Source organism: Alexandromys fortis, unplaced genomic scaffold (assembly GCF_014885135.2).
Source record: "Alexandromys fortis isolate MF-2015 unplaced genomic scaffold, M_Fortis_MF-2015_v1.1 scaffold_35, whole genome shotgun sequence".
Taxonomy (NCBI): domain Eukaryota; kingdom Metazoa; phylum Chordata; class Mammalia; order Rodentia; family Cricetidae; genus Alexandromys; species Alexandromys fortis.
The window spans coordinates 5,305,044-5,325,531 of NW_026067913.1; the positions used below are offsets into that span (position 1 = coordinate 5,305,044).

The 20,488-nt window shown below is 38.9% G+C and overlaps 1 long non-coding RNA gene across 1 annotated transcript in view; it reads left to right on the plus strand.

Annotated features, from left to right (window-relative positions):
• Positions 1-19,190, plus strand: part of LOC126499579 (uncharacterized) — a 272,453-nt gene extending 253,263 nt beyond the window's left edge. Inside the window, exon 3 of the long non-coding RNA XR_007591115.1 lies at positions 19,158-19,190. This is a non-coding gene — a long non-coding RNA (uncharacterized lncRNA). The remainder of the gene's footprint in view (positions 1-19,157) is intronic.
• Positions 19,191-20,488: the final 1,298 nt, after the last annotated feature.

Here is a 20,488-nt window from a genome sequence, read left to right on the forward strand (position 1 = left end):
CATGTTCTGGCTTGGTGGGAGCCTAGCCAGTTTGGATGTTCACCTTTCTAGACATGGATGGAGGGGGGAGGACCTTGGACTTTCCACAGGGCAGGGAACCCTGACTGCTCTTTGGACTGGAGAGGGAGGGGGAGAGGAGTGGGGGGAGGAGGAGAAGGGTGGGAGGAGGGGGAGGGAAATGGGAGGCTGGGAGGAGGCAGAAACTTTTTTTTTTCCTTTTCTCAATTAAAAAAAAAGAAAAACAAATAAAGGAGAAGGTGATATAAAAAAAAAAAAAAGTAGCTCGCTCCTAACACACCAACCTGTCCATGCTCAACCGCGAATCACAGTGTGCACTTCCCAGCTCATGACCCTGGCCTTGTCACATCAGCGGTTTCTTTTCTGGACCTTGGAATCATGGCAGGGATCTTGCCATTTCTTTCTCCTAGAGGATGCTCTTTTGAAGGAAAAGAATTCATTGAAAGGAAAAGCAATGTCTGTGGAAAATGTAGACAGTTGTCCTCATTGCTGGAAGTTTTATTCTGACTGTTGGCATATCGCCATATCTGAGTGAGGAGATGACAGGTCTCAGTGCTCAGCTTCATTCAAGCATTGTCCTAGAAGAGAAAAAAGCCAGATAGTCAGCCTTTTAAAAGAGAAAATGGAAATCTGATTGCTTTCATATGCAGTGTTCTTGTTTTCAATACTGACAACAAATTCATGTTGAAAAGAACACACTGGTACCTGGAGAGATGATCCAGTGCTCTGGTTTCCTGGACCTACTTCAGGAGGCTCACAAATGCCCGTACCTCCAGTTCCTAGTGGTCTGACGCCCTCTTCTGGCCTCTCCTGGTACCAGGCATTCACATGGTACACATATATACAGGGAGTCACACAGACATACAAAATTAAAGTAAATCATTAAAAAAAACTATGTCTGTATACCATTTTCTAGACATAGTGATTAAAGTTATTTTCATTGCCTACTTCTTCAGCAATGTAGTCACTAATCTTGGTTGTTAATTTGACCCACCTGTGAAGAAAGACCCTTAGCTAAGGAACTGGCTTCATCATATTTGCCTGTGGGTATATCTATGGGTATTTTATTGATTGCTAAATGATGAGTTGCCCAGTCCACTGTGAGCAGTTCCACCCCTGGGCTGGTGATCCCGGGTCAAAGCTCATGAGCAGAAGCAGAGGGGGGAATGCCAGTAAACAGCACTACCAACGGTCTCTGCTTCAGTTCCTACCTTGAGCTTCTGTCCAGGCTTCTCCAAACAAGGGGCCTGTTAGCCAAATGAACCCTTTCCTCCCCAGCTTGCTTTTGGTCAGGGTTTTATCACACCAACAGAACACCATCTAGGCCAGGAAAGCCATATGGACATGGCTTCGCAAGAGAAGAGAGGCGATGTTGAGTTCTCTGTTGGATAACAGTGAGCAAAATTGATCACATGATAGAAATAATGGTGGTGAGTTTGGTACAGCACATTTGTATGATGATGATGTCCTCAAGACATCTCTGGGACAGTGATAGGACAGCTACTGTTTTTATGCTCATTTAGAGGAAGAAATTGAAACTTGGTGAACATTTATTGGAGAAATTGTCAAAAGTTATAAACTTCTCTTGCCACTTAAAAAAGAATAAAACAAAAACTGTTCAAGTAAATTCAGCATATAATTTTGGAAGCGCATGGACACTTTCTTCTTTCCAAACAAGAACCTCCAAACAGGTAAATAAAAAAGTTACTGAAGCCCAGGATTCAGAACCTGTGTGCAAGTGTTTGTGTGTATGTGTGTAGTATGAAATCTGTACCGATTTATACCCACTTAGAACAGAGGAGAGTCTAAAAAATTCTGAGAATTGGTTGTTTTTCCTTCTAAGAAACCAATGATGATTTTATATCACATGAATTTTAAAAATGCTGAGTACTCTATAGAACAAAAAATGATAACTTTACACAATATATCAGTATTTGTAATATATACTACTTATACATATGCAGAGAGAAACATATGTATCTTCACTGCTATCTCTAGGCAACCGCTGCAGTCAGCGATTGCATACATTTATATGTATAATTTTCAATTTCCCTTACCAATAAAGAGAAATCATCACATAACCCCACTGAAGAGATAAGATTTGGGGGAAAATACATTATGGGTTTGCTTTATTCTTTATGTTATATATGTCCTAAAATCAAAATTTGATGCCTGCCATATTTAAATGGGGAAATGACAAACGGAAGATTTACACAAGACACATGCAGTCCATCAGGTACCACGCAGGAAACTTCAGTATGCGAAAGTACATCCCGTAGAAGAATTGCACAGCTTTTAATTTTATATGAGTCTTCTGCTAAATACGTAGTCACAGGATTCATCAAATTTGAATGATTGCCACACACACTGTGTGGAACCCGGATGATACTGGAGACAGAAACGGAAGTTTCAAGTTCACATTCAGAATTTAGACCTTGACTTCCAAAAGATAGCTTTCTGGTATTTAATTTATGGACAAACTAAAATAAACAAATAACTATATTTTAATTGACACAATAGTTCCACCTTTATATAGGAACAGAGCCATATTTCAACACATGTATGCACAGCGTTCAAATACACAATCTTAAGAATAGGTAACAGGCGCATTAGTCACTTCGAGTACTCCGTATTTATCTGTGTTAAAAGTCTTCAGGTTCCCTTCTTAGAATGCTAGCGAACACATGAGCTGGATCGCCTTAAGTGATATACGTTCTTGTTACCAGCAGGATTTCACTTGATGAATAAAATGAAAGGACATATGGACATAAAACTCCCTTAATTGACATTTCTTAGGTATAATTTTCAATTAACTGGCACTTCAGGGAGTAAGATAAAGCATGATTTAATGTTTTGAGACTTCTTAAAAATCAGTGGTGCATGCCTTGAATCTGAGCACTCAGAAGTCAGAGGCAAGCGAATCTCTGTGAGTTCGAGGCCAGCCTGGTCTACAGAGTGAGTTCCAGAATAGGCGGGTCTATGTAGGAAAAAAAAATCAGTGAGAATTCTAAAAGTACACCGTCTAATTTATCTTATTTACATATTTTATGAATTAACATGTTTTAAACTCTATACACATGAAGCTCTGGTAATTTAGATTGATTTGAAATATGGTGTTTTATTGCCTTTATTCCATAAGACAGTGGGTTTATCTTCTGATCTAACTTGACGGCTACTTGGAGGGTTTGTCAGTCTTTACCTCATACTTGTTTCTATTTATTCAATTTCTTCTTCTACTCCTTTGGGTCATTTAGAATAATTGTCTCACTTTCAACTTTTTTCAGGGCAAAGTGACGGATGTTCCAATAACTCATGGAAGATCCATTTCTAAATCTTCTGTATCACTGTTCTGTTATCGTTTTCCTTTTTCCTTCTCCTGCCCAGTGCTCCTGTCTCTTACATTCACCATTGGATTTTCATCTTATGACCTCATGCCTTGAATTTTTTTTCCATGAGGCACTGTTTGCACACAGATGTTCTGTAATGTATAGCATATATTGGCTGGAGAATGGAAATTTAACTTCTGTAAAGTGGTTTGGGATATACTTTTATGCAAAATGCTATGCCAAATTGCACTGTGGATTGTAACATGCAGTCGGTTACCTGGGCCTGCCCTCCAGGAAGCGGTTTCCAGTTTAATAGTTGTAATGCCCCATTGCAATGGCTCCCAGAATTATTCTGCAAACCCTTGGCAGGGTTTGTGTGCTCCCGGTCTCTGCACACCTTTCCTGATATGGTACTTTAAGAATTATAAGTGTAGGTGAGCTGCCCTTATTCATAAGTTAGCATTATCATCGTATGAAGTACATGTGCATTTAAAAGTTGAATACTTTGCTTTCCTTTCCAGTTTGCTAACCTCACAGGAACACAGAATAACCAAACTATTGACAGAGACCCAGCACGAAAGTGATTTTTAAGAAATAGTGCAACATTACTGCCCAATAGCTTTTCCTTGGATTGTTAGAAGTTAATTAGGGTGAAATCTTACATAGTCTATCAAGGTGAAGAATAGCATATAAGGAACATAAACACAATCTCTTGATTTTACAGATTTTTAAAAGTAAATGTTATAAGGACTTTAGAGCCCTAAACCTCTCTATTATCATCCATCCAGAGACACAGTGTGACCAGAGGTCTTCCAGTCAGATGTTCCCTTCCAAAGGGCTGGCCATTGTGAATGGCCAGAGAGTCACGTGGCTAAAGTCAGCCATTTAGAGATCTTCAGGAGCATTTTCTATTGGAGCCAGAAGAAAACGTGCCCCTTGCCTCTTGTCTCTTAGAGAAGACAGGATGGGGACTGGATGTTCTCCTCTGCTAGGTGGGAAGCTCTGTTTTAGACAGGACTGTGTAGCAAGCTGAGGCAGGCAGGTGACAGGTTACTGAGGTACTGAGGAAGTCTTCAAGCCAGGCATCCTTGCCTTTCTCATCACTTCAATTATAAATCAGCAGATTCCTCTTTTGTATTTTAACTAATTCGTGTAGAATTTTGTCTCAAACACTAAGAACCTTGACAGGATTTTTGCTGGGATTGACTACCTGAGTGATCAGGAAAGCAATGTTTGTCAGACAAGCTCTTTCCAGATCTCAGCAGTAAAGCAGTCTGTGCTCATTCTGGGAAATGTCATTGAAAATGGGTAGCACTTCTCAGAGTCTCTTTCAGGTTGTGTGGACCAAATATTGAATAAATTAAGCTGCAGCCTAAGAAACAAGATTTTTTCTTTTCTGATAATGTTTTTTTTAACTCATTGTTGGCTTTGATTATGTTGTTGCACAACCTGAATCACAGTTCACAGACAGTTTTAATATTCTGCCTTCAACTACATTCTTGAGCTCTCAAGCCCATTCCAAGGACAGAGTGGTTACAGGTGTGGCTTTAGTGAACCCTTGCGTCCTTCTAGCCCTGGATTTGTGGATACACAATTCCTTTTCCATTGGAGGAGGGAAGGGTAGCCCCCTCTGTACTAAAATGATGAGTTGAAATTAGAACAGTGCTGTTATGTTTACATTCAAGAAAATGTGAAAAATTCATTTTATATGCAAATTATTTATAACTTGTCTTAATTTAATTATTAAGATGTGTTTTGAGATGTTTGTTCCAGAGTTTTACATTTTTGTGATAAACCTGTGTATATTTGTCACGTGTAGTACGATATTTTGAAGTATGTACACATACTTGGAATCACTAAGTCTAATTATTGGGTATTTGTATTATCTCACTCAGTGTTTTCACGTTCACACTTCCCATCTACCCTCTTGGTACTTTTCAAGAGTTAAATACATCTTTAACTATAGTCCCTCAACCATGAAATTCAACTCTCACAGCACTTGTCTGTTTCACTTAGCCATGTCTTCCAGTTTCATCCATATTATCAAATGTGGAGAGATTCTTAATAGCTGAATATTTTGTTATGGGTAGCCTAGCTCTGTGCAATAATGATATCTTGATCAACAATACAAATTGGTCTTGATGTCATAGTGCAAAGCAAGGATTACATGTTTGTGGTTGTGCTTGGGATGGGGAAACCATTGCAACAAACACTATCCATTGTATAAAAGTATATTGTGTACAAATGTATAGTAGGCAATATTTAATAATGATAGCTTATGTTATTGATTTACATAATTGCATTATTGTACTTTTGCCAGTATTTCAGACCCACATTGAAAGAAAGGGGTTTGCTTTTTTGTTTTGTTTTGTTTTGTTTTGTTTTTTGTTTGTTTTGTAAAACAGTCACATTATGCTGCCTTCTTGACACAAACCAGGGTCAGCTGGGAAGAGGGCATCTCAACTGAGAAAATGACCTTGGTCAGTCTGTAGGCAAGTCTATGATGCATTTTCTTGCTATGCCTTTGATCTGGAAGAACCCAGATCACTGCGGGCTGTGGTATTTGTGGGCAGGTGGTCCTGGGCTGTCTAAAGAAAGCAAACTGAACAAGCCGTGAGCAGCAGTCCTTCACAACCACTGCTTCAGCTCCTGCTCTAGGTTCCTGCCTTGAGTTCTGCCCTCACTTCCCCTCATGATGGACTACAGGCTGCTAGATGAAAACCCTTTCTTTCTAAAGGTGCTTTTGGTCAAAGTGTTTATCATGATAGAAATCGCACTAGAACAAGATATTTTATTCATTCACCCAACACTGGATACTTAGGTTGATGTTGATACCTTGGCTATTCCTTTTTCTTTTTTCATTTATTTTATATTCCGACCACAGTTCCCCTTCCCTCCAGTCCTCACCTTCCTTGGGCCTCTCCCATCCACTCCTTTCTGTCTCGGTTCAAAAGGGGCAGGTCTCCCCTGGGTGCCAATAAAGCATGGCATATCAAGTTGCCTTAGGGCTAGTTGTCTATTTCATTTCCTTTGGATATGTACTCAGTAGTGGGAGTACTGGAACATTTGAAGGCTTTTTGTTTGTTTCTTGAAAAATATCTGATGGGGAAGCTCTGTTAACCAATCACACCCAGTTAAGGCATGGCTACCTGAAACCAAGGAAGAAACACTGAGAGGGACCAGGTGCGCACTCTCTTGGAGCAGTTCCCACTGGACACAGAGAAAGTCAGACTCCCCATTATTGTGGTGTGAGTTTCCCTTTATAACCATTAAAAATATAATTGTTATCTTTAAGCTGGCCTGGTTACTTCCCGTATCGAGCTAATTCCCAACAAATATCCATCCTGTTTTCTATAATGTTTGCAACAATTCAGATTTGCACCAAATAGATACAAGGTTCTCCTCTTCCTCACATCCTTACCTATTCTTTCCATCCTTGTGTCTGAAAAATTCTGTGATACAGGTGGCCAACAGCCATGTGAAGGCACTAGCTGACTTGCTAAATTTCCACTGTTATATCAAAGGAGTGCAGCAACGTAGTGGCTTAAAGAACAAATGTTTATCACCCTTTCATTTGGAGTCCTTGTGGCAGTGGTAAGCTCTGTTTTCCATGTCATTCAGGGACGCTGTCTCCTTGCAGGGTCCTCATGAATACTGCCACACTGATGTTCCTGTCATTGGGAAGAGGAAACTGAGTGTGGAAGACACTGAGAGCCTTGGGTTCTATCTCTCACATTCTGTGGCTAAGACCTCAGTTATGTGACAACATACAAAAGGTGCCAGGAAACACATCATCCTGAAATGCCATGGTGGACCTGTTTTCAGTTAATATTCATGGATCGTTTCCTTCCTGATTTCATATGCTGTTGACATATGCTTTCGTGTGTAGAAGTTGACCATTGCAGCGTAAAGAAGCACATATGTTAGAGTCACGGCAGAAGTATTGATCTTCACGTTTCGCTCACCTGGTAGTTAAATGTGGTCACTGGGGGAATACAGATTTGTAATCTCCTAGGAAGTTACCAGCAGATGAAATCTCAGATATCAGTGTTCTTTTTATAAACTTCATAACACCCTTGGGAATACTATTTACACATCCGTGTCTTGGCACTCCTTGGCCACCCTACGGAATCCCAGAGCAGACTGTTGGAGTTTAAACTTCATCTATCAAGAGAGTATTTTACTGCAGACATGTTATAAAATGATTGATTGAAATTTGGGATGTCTTAGAAAATGTAATTAATTAAAATAGATTTTATAGTTTTTATCCTACCTCGCTTCCGAGTAGAGTATAACTCTTTCAAAGTGGTTGTATTTTGATTCTTAGTAAAAATAAACCCTTTGAAATTCTGCATTTGCTCATCCAATTGCTTTATTCTGCACCTTGGATTTACTTCCCTTCCTATATGTCTATAATATCATTTTTTCAGGCGCGCTAATATTCGGGTCACTACAGAATTATAGTTGAATGGATTTGAAGGACTCTTGAAGATCAAGTCCAATCCAAGAAGAGTCTCTCCTGAACCCAGCTCAGGGAGTGGGGATTCCCTTTCCATCTATGTGGTTGTTTCCACATAGCAGTTACTATTCAACCAGAGTTTATTCTGTCAACATTCTTATTAAAACCATGAATGAGTCCAACATAAGACATATAAATTTTGAAAACCAAGAAAGCATTACTGTATAATAATAAAAGATTATATGCAAGCCATGTCAACAATAACTCCAGCTCTTTCCACCTCTCCCTCCCACTACCTAGATGTCAGTTACTACTCTAGCGTCTTGTTCTCATGCCCACCTTCAGCTTAAGTTCAATGGTCAGCCATTTAAAACATTGCCCAGAATTCGTTTCTTCTTTTGCCTGTTTTCTTCTTTGCATCCTTTTAGCAAAGGATGTTTCGATTTTACTCTATTTGTGGTCTATACGCACGTGACTAAACTTTTCTGGTGAACTGAAACTAATTTAAGATATTTAGACCCTGGTGGTCAGGTGATAATGTTCCATTCTCCTGCCACAGCCCCTTCATCACTCCCATGGACAGCTATTTCGTACACTCTGCCCGGATTCTTATCCTCTCTTAATTGATGACTTTTCTTCCTAGTTCCTCAATAAAAGAGAAGCAATTAGAACCAACTTCTAGATGAATCATGTGCAAAGTAGAAACTCAAAATGTACTGAAAAAAAAAAAAACCCTCCTAGACACAGACTTTCTCCATAACCTTCTAGGTCATCAATGGCATTTCCTGTACAGTAGCAAAGAAACATCCCACCCTGCTTGTTAGATTGAGGGTACCGATGCAAGTATTTCCTAATAAGCTAGGGATGTGAGGAATTAAGTTAAGAATCATGCACTGATTTCTCTTTAGACAATATTTTTATCAGTGGTAATATAGTCAATGTTATTGCAGCTAATAATTGTGTTATAAAATGTCTTCCTATTGTAAAGACTTTAGTCCTACAATTTAATATCCAGATAATGCTATTCAGTTGGCAGTTGCATAAATGATAGTTTCATATTTATGAGTTGGTTATATGGAATAGAAATTAGCTAAATGAATCGATATAGTTTGACTATTAATGCTGTATAACTAGATACATTTAGGTGGAAGAAGTCACTAAAACAGAACCAGCTTTCTCTTTTCTCTCCCCACAAGCCAGACCTTGATAAGAATGTGGTTTTTAAAATAACCTGGAATAACTCGGTAAGTCAGGCATCATGGGAACTTGGCATGGAGGTTGGTTTGAAATAACAGCTCAAAAGTAAGTTGTGTAGCTATGGTTCCAGCTCATTCAGCAAATACAAAGTTAAGAGTTAACACCTAAAGATAAGTGTGATTAATGAAATGGAGGAAATCTTGGCTCAGCCCTGGGGAAAGGGTATGGGAGTAAATGTTTCAAAACCAGAAATCGTTGTTACATCAAGGCGAAAATGACCACAAATAGTCATGCTACTTGCATGAAGGGAAACCATTGCACCTGGAGTTTGCTTTCTCTTTAATGGCAATCAGTATCAGTTGCTGTGGGATATTTGTGCACCACGTGAAGATCGTGTGTAATTGTCGTTATAAAAAGCTGAACAGTCGACACCTAGGCAGGAGGTATAGGAGGTACTTCTGCGCAGAAAGAAAAGGGAGGAGGAGATAAGAGGAGCATAGGAGAAGCCAGGAGACATGGAGAGGAAGCAGGAGGTGCAAGATGGAAGAGAGGTAACGCCATGTTAAAGAATGTAGATAATATAAATGGATTAATTTAAGCTATAAGAGCTAGTTATCCGCAAGTCTAAGCTTTCATAACTAATAAGAAGCCTTCATGTCATTATTTGGGAGCTGACTGGTGGGGCAGATAAAGACTCATTCCAATCAGTGACTTACAAGGAAGTGTTCACTGCCCAAGACCTACAAACTGAATTATCTTAGCAAGATTCTGCAACCAGCAGTTAGCTGGCTTTCCGTTCCTGTAAGGGTCTCACACTTAGCAAGGAAAGGAAATTATTTATTTGAAAAAGGGAAGACTTGCTGTCATTTGTGTCTTTATGTGATCAAAATGCCAGAAACCTCTGCACAATGGAGTAGCAAAAAAATTGTAACTGTGGTTAGTGGACTGCAGGGTTGAATCTTCATAAGAGACTAATTTTTTTGTGTAAAACCATAATATTTTTTAGTAAATTATGGTAAAGAGAGAGTATAAATTTTAGATAGACCTTTTTGGCACCTGTGAAAACATGTACAAGTCATGAATAATAAAGAATGATTGGAAATTTAGAAAAAAGCAATTGTCTCTTGCTGTGTATCATTCTAAGACTATGTGGACACAGGCTGGATACAAACATAGACTTTTGGCAGGGGCGTGCTGGGATGTTTGATAATCAGCTCTCTGGATTGCATGCAAATGAATGCCTTGATTTGTAGCACAAATTGTATGCTCATTTCTTTAAAATGTATAAAATTTGTGCAAAAGTACAAATACTTCTCTGGTGCCAATTTCAAGCTCCCTGCATGAGAGAAAGGAGGCGCTGGCTTGAAGGCTTCAGCAACGATACAAGGTCTCCCTGTAGCTCTTCTCTTCTGGGACTGCGGGTTCCTAGAAATACGCTTATTGTTCTGGTTGTAAAAAGAGCAGAAAAGTCCCCAGAACTGGGCCAGCCTCGTGTGGGCCTGACTGTAGATCTGATGCTCACTCTGTGAGTGGCCCTCTCCTCCCCGTCCACAGTCCCAAAGCCTCTTTTACCCACGTGTCTGGATTTTGAGGAACTTTGTCAACTTGTACATAAAAAGTACGACATGAACTTTTTCTGAATTAACACGTATTTATTACATAGGCCATATATGTATGAAGTGATTAAAGGTTTTACATGTGTTTATTTTATAATATGTAAAACAAGCAGCTTCTCTACTTTCTAGTATTCACTTCTCTTTAAAAACTATTTTCTTTTTTTCCGCTTCTGGGAAGATGTTTTGCCATCTGCCAGATAATCCACAGCTTGTTTTTTTTTTTTTTCCCCTTGCATTGCTGACTGTAACGTGTAAAGCTTTTAGGCTCGCACAAAGGAATAACACACCTGGCAATGGATCCTGTGTCTAATTGCACACAGAACATCTTTGAAGTGTTACGCAGAGTTAAATTTTGGGGGAGGGGAGCAAGGGGGAAGGAAGTGCAGATATATTCTACTTAAACATCAGCCAGTCATTTTAAACACATTGCGTTGAGCTGAAATTGAGCACAATATAATTAGCATAAAGACGAGGTTAGTAAGAGACATTGTCATTAGTTTAATACTTTTCGATCTGCTTTTGCCTTTAAAATGAGGTTTGGGGGAAACAACGCATCACTTACGTATAAAGTGTTCATTCCTTCCATGCTATCCTAATCCCTAGAAGTTAATGTGTTCATATGTCTTTAACTCCATGCATTCTTACAGCAGGGAGACTAAACTGTCATAGTACAGAGTGCGCAATATGGCCGCTATTGCATTCCCTGCAGGTGTGCTGACAGCAACTGCTTGGTGTTAGTTTCTTTAAAAAAAAAAAAAAAAAAAAAAAAGACATGTTCCTAGAAAACCTCTATGAAAGCCTTCACTTCACAGTTTTCAAGGCAAGATGTGGTTTGTCCAAACATATGACTCTCAATAAAATCTTTCAAAGCTGCCAAATGTGTTGCCTTGTTGGCCAGTTCAGTGCACGGGATGTGCCATTACTGTACCACAGCTCTCGAGCACCTTAGCTATTCCTGGGGAGAGCATAATATATTTGATTTCCCTTTATGAGGCTCACGTGGCTTATAATCCAGTAGGGCTACCACATTTTCTGGGCAGGCTATCAAATAGGATGCTGTAATGATTTGCTTGACTAATGGAGTGGATGAAAAAAAATACTAGTTCTGTCTGGAGCTGTTCTATTTTTGAATTTGCACAGTATGAAGCCATTCCTCCACAATTCTCGTTAGAAGTTAAAATTGTTTAATTTTTAAGATTTAAAAATGTAACACAAAATCAATTAGATAAATGATTAAGATTGTATGACTATCAGAAAACAAAAGTGAGGTCTTGGATTCAGTTTTAAAATACCAACGAAGGGACTGTTCTAGATATTTTTGGCATGACAGAAAGCATAGGTTTACCGTGGACTTGGTATCCAGGGTCCCCTGACTGCCCGATCTCTGCACTGTTCCACAGTTCACGCAGCTAGTGAGACATTTTCGGCTTCAGGAAGTGTTAGTTACCAAGGTTTTCTTGGCAATAATTCATTTTACTTAAAACAAAAAACAGGCACGAATTTAGCATCTATTAGCAGCAATTTTTCTGTAAGATCACATACCTCCCAAACTGATCCATACAATCTGTCCTATCCCTACTAATGGTACGTTATAGATAAGTAGAAAAAGAGCCTAAAATTTATCTGGAACTATAAAAGACCCCAGATAACCAAGGAAATCTGAAATAAAAAGAATGAAGTTAGAAACAAATTATTACCCATGATGGCTAACCTTGGTGTGCTTGACCACATCTGGAATCGATGAAAACATGAGCTACTGGGCACGCCTGGTAGGGATTTTCTTCATCAGATCATTTGAAACAGAAAGACCCACTCTGAATCTCGGCCACGCCTCCTGGTGACAGCCCAGATTAAAGGACGTGGAAGGAATCTTTGTTATCCTCAGTCTTCCTGGCAAGTGCATCTCTCCTGTTCCCGTGGCATTCCTTTGCCAACCTAAGAGTCACAGAAGGCTTCTGACATAGCCTGAAGATCAACAGCTTCCAGGAAACCTCTGATTCTTCAGCACTGTATGGGGACTGCTGAGACAGCCAGCCTTACAGACAGAGTAGCTAAGGGAGGCTCAGGATCTCCAGTGTGAGACAACCATTGTTAGACTGACTGGCCTGCAGCCTATAAGCCAGTCTAGTGAATCTCATTCATGTAAGCTGTATATGAATATACATCTCGCGCGTGCGCGCGCACACACACACACACACACACACACACACACACACTCATCTCATGCAGTTTTGTTCCCTTAGAGAACCCTGACAAACACACTGACTTCAAAGGCTATTCTGAACCTGAGGTAACTAAAACACTATGGGATAAGCTTAAAAGCAGACCAGTGAAATAGACCTAGGAACCTGGAAATAAACTCCTACATTAATAAGGAGATGCTAAGAGCACACATAGATGTACGCATCTCTCCTGTACATGGTGTTTGACAACTGAATAGCCACACACAGAAGAATGAAATTGGATCCCTATCTCATCATATACAAAGAAAAGAAAAAAATCAACTGAACTAAAGATTAAACTATGACGTATAAGAATCTATAATTATAAAAATCACCAAAATAAAACAGCCACTCACTCTGATCTAGGCAAACAATTCTTAGAAAGAGCTCGAAAACATTTTTAAGAAAAACAAAAATTGATAGATAACGAAATATGTAAATAGGGGCATGATGAATCATAAAGTTTCTATGAAACAACGGAACAGATAATAGTTTGATAAGACAGCTTGTATACTGGAAAAAGAGTATTTGAAAACCCTACATTTAACAAGGGAATAACATACAAAAAAAATGGAAGGAACTAAATTTAATGGCAATCAAACAAATACCCTACTTAGAAAATGGTCAAAATACCTGAGCAAAAAATTTCTTAAACAAGATTATGAAAATATGTTTAACATCATTAATCCCTGGAGAAGTTAAATCACAACCACAATAGGACGTTATCTCCCCAAAGTTAGAATGGTCACTATAAGAAGGAAAAGCATCAAATATTCCAAGTAAACTCCTTATCAGGCTAATTACAGCCATTATGGAAAACAATAAAGATGGTCCTCAGAAAGCTAAAATAGAATTACCAAAGCATCCGTTGAAATCCATTTCCCTAAGAGACATTTGTACGCCCATGGTAAGTTTAGTATTATTCACAGTGTCCTAGACATGGAGCAGAACAAGTGGGTAAATGAGTTAAGAAAATATATGGTATACATGCTCACAATGTCTGTCAATTTAGTAACACACTTGCTCATTGACCCCTTCCTCCTGTGGCCAGGTTGTAAAAGGGAGGAGTTAAAAATGAGTCATCTGCTCTGTGGTGCATACATTTACAATTTTCCTAGAGTGCAACAATAGGCTGTTCCTCTCTGGGGAGTGAGGACCTGAATATGGCTATCTACTTCTAGCTCTGAGGAAAAACCAAGTTATTGATACATAAGATATCTAACTGGAGTTCTTGGAAAAATGAGTAAAAACAGTAAGAATTTCTTGGTGATACACACACACACACACACACACACACACACACCCTTTCACAGAACATCCCAAATGCAAAGAGTATACATACCACAGAGTAGTTAAAATTGTTAAAATTTTGTTTATATTTTCTATTACAAGGTTTACAATTGCAATAACATACATCTTTGACAAGAGTCAACAATTTGAAGTAAAGAAGCCATAAAAGACGGCAATTGATGCAGAACCTAGAACTATTTATAAGTAGTGACATCGATCACTGACACATGGCTGTATGCATGTTGTCTTCCTTAATATGTCACTTCTGTGTTGACCTTTGAAGGTCGCCCTTGTTTCTGTATCAGACTGGATTTACCACTGCGTAGATTATGTTTTACGCACACAGCTCTCAACAGTCACTTGTCGGTTTACTGGACACTGATTGTCCTGTTTCCTACTTACATTTAAATAGCAACTGAGCATCTGGATATGTGATCTCTATTGTAATTCTCTATTCAGGTACTTCCTGTACTTCATACCATTTTACAACAATTTCCTCATCCTTATCTGCTTATTTGTATGACGCTCAAGCTAATGAAATAAATACATAATAAAGAGCTGTCAGTTCCATTTGAAGATTGACAAACATAATGACATATGCCCAGACCCCAATCAGTATTAATTTATTTATTCAACAAATATTTATTGAGCTTACTGAGTACCTGCCATTGTACAAAGTGATGAGGATGGAGATAAAGAAGACAGATGTATCCTCTACCTGCAGGTAGCCGTCAGCAAGAATACAGATGACAACAATGTCGTACAAGTTCAGAATACTGCAGATTCATCAAGAGTCTCCTGTGTCAGACAGAAGTAGACCTGCCACACCTCATTTTAAAGAAAATAACTTTTTTTCTCTAAAACAAACAAGGAGGTATAAGATGAGGACTCCAAAATGTCAGGAAGAACTTTTGGGGTTGTTTTTTCCTTTACTGTAGGATTCTACACCTCCAAATCACCTGGTACAAGATGGCTGCCTCTGCCCCATGTGTATATTCTACAGGAGGAATGAAGGACCATGAGAAGAACAATGGGGGGGTGTCTCCTTTCAAGACATCTGTCCCAGATGTTGCTCAAGCCACTTTTATTTATATCTTGTTGGCCTAACCTTAGTCACATGGTGATGCCTAGCATCAAGGAAAACTGGGAAATGCCTCATTCATCCATTCATTCATTCATTCATTTATTCTGGGTGGCCTAGAAGAGGAAATGAATACCAGGAAATAAGAAGCTTTGTCCTCAAGATATCTGAGGAAACTTTTATTCAAATTGAGACCTGAATGTAAGCAGCCTCTCGAAGTTTGTGTATTCTTAAAGGAAGAAATTATGTTGCATTTAAAAAGAAAGAGCCAAAGACCTGAACATAGGGAAACTGTTCTATAACCAACCAAGATTCATCATTGTGTGACTGTTGTGTTAGTAACGAGAAAAGGCTTAGTTAGGTTATAAGAAAGGGGAGTATAGCAAACGTTCACGGAGGGGCTGTGGCTGAAAGGGCCAGGAGATTCTCAGAAACGATGAAGGCTGGAAGAAGCATTTACAGCAGGATGTTAACCTTTTCCCAGTAACCGTGGCTCAGGTGAAGGCCAATAATTGAGCAAATTCAAAGAAGGCAACGTTGATCGTAGGGAATACAAGTTACAGATTCAGAGATGTGATCGCCGATCTTGCTTTCCAATTCGACACACCTGGAAAGAGAGCAACGCAACTGAAAAATTTATCCGTAGGTATGACCACAGGGCATTTTCTTCACTGTCGATTGATGGAGAGGAGCTTGGCATAGTATGGGTAGGTACTCTTCATAGGCAGCTGGTCCTGGACTGTAGCAGGTAGCTGAGAAACTAACTGGAGCAAGCCAGTAAGCAGCATTTCTCCACGGTCTCTGCTTCGGTTCCTACATTCAGTCTCCTGCCCCAAGTTCCTGCCTCGGCTTCCTCCAATGATGGACTTTAACCTATAAGCTAAATAAACACGTTCTTCTCCAAAGTTGCTTCCAGTCAGCGTACTATCAGAGGAACAGAGAGCTAACTAGGACAAAGGGTAGGCCTACATCTTTGCGTACACACTGGAATGCCATTTAAATCATAGAGAAGTAGTCATATCCAATAAGATGTGGTGGGTCTGCCAGAATATTGAAAACCGTTATAATGAACTAATTTTACAGTGTGGATTTGCATTGGTCCTCAGTTTTTGTGTCTAGGCTGCAAAAAGAATTATTGCCTCCTGACATCTAATAGCCAGTCCTGTTTGCTTGTTGTGATAAATCATTTTTTAGGATTCTTACGTACAGTTACAATTAGAAATGAAGGTTTTTATGTTTATCTATGTTCTCTTACTTCCTTTCTTTTTTCAAGATTCTCTAGCACTATGTGTCACTATGTGTCACGGTGTAGCAATATGTTGTACTATGTTTCACTATGTGGCACTGTGTTGCACTATGTTTTGATTAAGAATAAAAATAATAACCAAACTGATATTATGGACCAACTATGTTACATTTGGCAACGTATGTCACATTTTTTTCTGTTGTCCAAGTCACAAACTGGTAGGTAGTTTCTTGACTCCTATGAGCTATAATATTTCCCAAATACTTTACAAAATACCTTGTCAGAATACCTTACGAGACTAGGAAGGGAGAGCTGGTTTTGCCTTCCAGTTTAAGAAGGGATGCAGGTGATCTTGCTGAGCTCATGGTGGTAGGAGAATGGTCAGCTGATCACACTGCATCCACAGTCTAAAACAGAAAAGTAAACGCTAATGCTCAGCTCACATTCTCCTTTTTGTGAAATCCTGGGTCCCAGCCTATAAAACAGGGATGTCCATATTAGAAATGAGTTTCCCCTCCTTAGTCTGACCTTTCAGGAAACACTTTCACAGACACAACCAGACCCACATTTCTATGGTAATTCTAAACCTAGTAAAACTGACGTTGAGATGAACCGCCTCACATACGTAGAGGTAGAACACCATGATGTCTATGCTTTGATGACAACTGGCGCTTTGCTGGAAAACTGACAACGGAAGGGAAAAATGGATGGACATCAGTGCTCCTTGCTGGCCTACGAATATGTGATTGGTAGCAGCAAGATAAAAAGTACACATGGTTACATCAATAACAGCACATAGCCTTGGGTTCCTATCACTCCTCCTAAAGATCTGTTGGCATGTCTTCAGTGAACATGGAATGCATTGGAGACAACATAACAGGCACATCCAACAGGGTAGTTTTAAAAGTCTGTTTACTGCCTCCTTGTAGCCTATGGGATGAAGAACGAATGCTTAGAAGTGATCCTGACTGTAATCTACACACTTCAGCTCATCTCTTGCCAACTTCATATCACCTTCAACTCTATGCTTAAGTATCTGTTCTCTTTGCTGGGCTCTATCCTCAATGCTGGACACACATGGGGCGACCAATGTGAAATTGCTGGATAAACACATGGAAGTTTGATGAAAACTGAAGATTAGAAAATAGCTTAACTACAAAATTATAAGATATGGGCTGCAGGAAAATAGAACAATTTTGCAAATAAGAAAATGGTTTTACATTCATGTAAACTGATTTTCCCAGTTCTGATATTAATTCTAATTAGTGGTTGGGGTTGTTGGTTCTTTTAGTAAACTTTTTAAGTGATATGCCATATGGTGCTGTTTTGTATTTAGCATTTTTTTTCTTTTCCTCTAATTTCAAGAGAGTGAGAGAAGAATTGTGCACTTGCTGTGGTAAGCAATCCCGAGTGTCTTCTTCATAGAACCTCACTTGACTGATGACTGTGGTTGTGCTTGGTAATAGTTGATTTTGTTTTGTTTGTTTTGGTTTTTGATTTTTTTTGAGACAGAGTTTTTATAACCACCCTGCCTATCCTAGAATTCGCTTTGTAGACCAGGATGACCTCGAACTCACAGAGATCCACCTGCCTCTGCCTGTTGAGTGCTGGGATTAAAGGTGTGCACCACCACCCAGTTAACTATGCTCTCTTAAAGGTTGAGTTTCCAGAGTCAGTTTTATTTATGAGATTATGGCTTTATCTTAACTAACAAACCTTAAATTTGAACTATAAGTTGTATGGATGTATACATACCTACGTGAGTTGAATGCAGGAACAAGAGAACCCAGAGTTTTAAATCTTGAATTTATCCCAGACCATTCAATCCTTCCATTTATGAATAGGAAACATATAACCCCAAGGATAAATGACTGTTCCTGAGAGGAACCAGGAAAAGAATTCTGGTTACTTCACTCTTCCAGATAAATGTGAATTTTCAAGCAAGGATAGTTGTGTGGGAAAATTGCAAGATGCACCAGTAGTTTCCTGTCTAGTTCAACTTTACTAAGAAAAATAAAGGCTTACCCCAGAGGTCTCATTACTGTGCCTTGCCACCCTGATGCCCTTGCTTCCTGTTCTTTCTCTTCTTCGGTAGGCCATGATTGTTAAAAGCCCATGATTGTAACCATTAGCCACTAGGAGAAGACATAGCTTCTCACAGATGAAGCTGCAGGGAGAGATTAATAAATAAAAAAGCTTTCTCTTCTGAGAAAACTGCTAGATTGTGAATGTCCAGCACAGGCAGTTTAGCCGTACCAGTGGAAGAACTTAAACTCCTCCCTTCTCTCCCTTCTACTAACCCTGATTTGAAGCTGGGGTGGGATGCAGAAATTCTGTTTAATTAGTTGTAATTTAATCTGACTGTGGTTTTTTTTTTTTTCTCCTCACCTCCCTACCACGGTTAGAAGAGAACACTCAGTCACATCTTTCTCTCACTGAAATGTAATTATTGGGTAGTTGGCTACTTCTACTACTAGCTGTTCTTTAAAAGTTCTAAATTATTATTGTTGTTGTTATTTATTGAAAACAGATTCTTCTCCCATACAGTTCATCTCAGTTTTCTCTTCCTCCTTCTAGCTCCCTGCCACCTCCCCCTCCTCCAGATCCACTCCCCTTCCATCTCAATTCTTTATTTTAATTATAAATTTGGGGAATCAATAGGTATCCATGAATTTATTGCCATTTTCTTTATCATCTTTCAGGTCTTATAGAAATTTGCCTGATGCAACCTCTCGACGTGGTGAAAACCAGGTAAGGTTGGTTCTGCATGAACAAGTTTTATTGACCTTGGCTGATGCCCAAGTTAAGATCTGTCAGAACGCTAAATGCTAGAACTTGTCCCAGGCCGGTAGCTTCTCCCTATAATGGCATTTAAATTTGCTTTTCAAAGAAAGTACCATTTGACATATAAAATGTGAGCAGTGAGAAGCATCTTAGGAGAAAGGTCGTCTGAAGGTGTGCAGTGTTTACCGCTATCACTTGGCAAGTGGAAGGTATGATTTGTGGTGTTCTGGTACATGAGGTAAATTTATCAAATTGGTGTAAAAACTAAAAATTAATTAGTGAATTATGACAGCAGCTTTTCATTTGGCATGGCACATAACAGATTGCTACCTAGTAGTCAGAATTTTCACTTCAGGTGAGCTTTTTAAATGACAGTTAAAGATTTAATTCCTATAATACTTTGCCAATGCAAATGCCTCCTTTCCACGAAGATGCTTCTGTTTATAAGGAAAGAGAAAACCTAGAACAATGTGTCAAATCTATCCATCAAGAATGAAAGTAAAGTAAAACAGCAAAACCAAAGAATAATAAGGCTGTGAGGTTTAATATGATCACTGTAGAGCATTTTGGGAGGTGAGTCTTTTCTTTAAAATGTTTTCTTTCTATTTTTTGAGCTCATAATATAATTTTATCATTTTCCCCTTCACTTCCCCCCTCCAAAGTCCCCTATGCACTACTCCATCATGGTAACTTTCAAATTCATGGGCTTTTTCTTCAATCGTGTGTGTGTGTGTGTGTGTGTGTGTGTGTTTTCCTGAATGCATAAATACAACTTTCTTGAGCTGTATAATGTTTCTTGTGTGTATGTTTTTAGAATGACCATTTAGTATTGGATAGCCAACTAGTAAGCTCTTCTTCCCTGAGAAAAATTAGAGCACATCTTAAAAAGTTTAATCTATGGCTAAATTATTCATCTTTATTTTTTGAAATTAGAAGTTTTTAGTGTATAGTGAATATTTGCATATACTTGCATTATATAAAACTTAAGAACACCAGCTTATGTTGGAAGCTATTAGCAAGTGTTGCTATACTAATTCTGTAATTTAGCAAATCATTGATCCCTCACTCAGAAACTGATGAGTTTGGCCATTGTATTTATTTTATCTAAAGGGTCCTCTAAATTCAAATTTTCTTAACTTTATATGTGTGTGTGTATGTGTGCGTGTGCATGTGTGTGTATCAGGTGCATGCCATAACTCACTTGTGGAACTCAGAGGACAATATATGGGACTGGGTTTTCTTTCTTCTA